We start from the raw sequence: 2304 nt of genomic DNA, 5'->3' as shown, positions 1-2304 counted from the left end.
AGCAAAGAGGGTTACCTCAGATTACAACAGGATCTTGACCAGATGGGCCAATGGGCTGAGAAGTGGCAGATGGAGTTTAATTCAGATAAATGCGAGGTGCTGCATTTTTGGAAAGCAAATCTTAGCAGGACTTATATACTTACTGGTAAGGTCCGAGGGAGTGTTGCTGAACAAAGAGTCCTTGGACAAAGGTTCATAGCTCCTTGAAAGTGGAGTTGCAGGTAGATAGGATAGTGAAGAAGGCGTTTGGTATGCTTTCCTTTATTGGTCAGAGTATTGAGTACAGGAGTTGGGAGGTCATGTGGCGGCTGTACAGGACATTGGTTAGACCACTGTTGGAATATTGCATGCAGTTCTGGTCTCCTTCCTATCGGAAAGAAGTTGTGAAACCTGAAAGAGTTCAGAAATGATTTACAAAGATGTTACCAAGGTTAGAGGATTTGAGCTTTAGGGAGAGGCTGAACAGGCTAGGGGTTTTCCCTGCAGTGTCGGAGATTGAGGGGTGACCTTATAGAGGTTTACAAAATTATGAGGGGCATGGATAGGGTAAATAGGCAAAGTCTTTCCCCTCCGGTCGGGGAGTCCAGAACTAGAGGGCATAGGTTTAGGGTGAGAGGGGAAAGATATAAAAGAGACCTGAGGGGCAACTTTTTCACACAGAGAGTGGTACGTGTATGGGATGAGCTGCCAGAGGATGTGGTGGAGGCTAGTACAATTGCAACATTTAAGAGGCATTTGGATGGGTATATGAATAGAAAGGGTTTGGAGGGATATGGGGAGGGTGTTGGCAGGTGGGACTAGATTGGGTTGGGATATCTGGTCAGCATGGACGGGTTGGACCGAAGGGTCTGTTTCCTTGCTGTACATCTCTATGACTCTATGTTGAAGGAGCGTCCCTCCAAAAGCTTGTGATGTAAAATAGACCTGTTGGACTATAACCTGGTGTCATGTGACTTCTGACTTTGCCTTTAAGACAGAGACAGATAGGTCCTTGATTAGTAACAGGATGAAAGCTTACGGGGCAAAAAAAAGGAGAATGGAGTTGAGAAACGATCGAACGACAGGGCCAAATTCTGCTATGGTCTTATTTCCACTGGTCAGTGAGTTGGTGGTTGCAAAACTGAAATATCATCAACAAGAAAATGAAAAGAGTGTTAGGAAATTTCTTTCTAATGCAGGCACTATCCTCAATAACTCTGCCACAATAAGGAATAACCACACTGCTATTGATCTCATGGGTCAGATAGAAGGGAAGGGTAGAAAATTCTTCTGTTTCTATAATGTGTGACACTTTCTCAAATCCTCACCAGCATCATATCTATTTATGTTGAACTATATGGCATTACTTTATTGTTATGATACCAGCTGACTGTAATATTGGCAAGTAAGATCCCAGAATAAAACTTGTCTTGGGAACAAAACAATATAAATACAGGAGTAGAGTATTCAATCCTTCAAGTGTGCCCAACATTCCATAAAAATACAGTTAACCTGACCTTGACCTCAACTTTTCTTTCTTGTCAATTCCTCACAGGCCTGGTCTTTCAAAAGTGTATCTATTGCCTCTTGAAATACTTTCAGCCATCTAACTTCCACAACTTTTTCAGATAAAGAATTCCAGGATTCACTAACCTCAACTTGTTGGATGATTTTTTTTGTCAGTTAGTAATCTGTGTTTAGGTACATTCACAAGAGACTATAAATGTTCTTTAACAACTACAAAAGAAAGAAAAAGAAAACAAACAGAACTTTATGTGTAGAAGACAATTTGAAAGGTCTTAAAGTAAACATCAAAGGATCAAGGATAGTCAGCATGGTTTTGTGAAGGGCAGGTCGTGCCTCACAAACCTTATTGAATTCTTTGAGAAGGTAACTAAGGAGGTGGACGAGGGGAAAGCGGTAGATGTGGTGTATATGGATATTAGTAAGGTGTTTGATAAGGGTCCCCATGGGAGACTACTGCAAAAAATACGGAGGTATGGCATTGAGGGTGAGTTGAAGGTTTGGATTAGGAGTTGGCTGGCTGGAAGAAGACAGAGGGTAGTAGTTGATGGCAAAGGTTCATCTTGGAGTGCCGTCACTAGCGGTGTTCCGCAAGGATCTGTTTTGGGACCATTGCTGTTTGTCATTTTTTATAAATGACCTGAGAAGGGGCTTTAAGTTTGGGCGAGCAAGTTTGCGGATGATACGAAAGTCAGAGGAGTTGTAGACAGTGAGGAAGGATATGGCAGGTTACAGCGGGATATAGATAAGCTGCAGAACTGGGCAGAAAGGTGGCAAATGGAGCTCAATGTAGCTAAGTGT

The sequence above is a fragment of the Chiloscyllium plagiosum genome, chromosome 15 (assembly GCF_004010195.1).
Source record: "Chiloscyllium plagiosum isolate BGI_BamShark_2017 chromosome 15, ASM401019v2, whole genome shotgun sequence".
NCBI classification, from domain to species: domain Eukaryota; kingdom Metazoa; phylum Chordata; class Chondrichthyes; order Orectolobiformes; family Hemiscylliidae; genus Chiloscyllium; species Chiloscyllium plagiosum.
Note: the sequence above shows the minus strand (reverse complement) of the source record.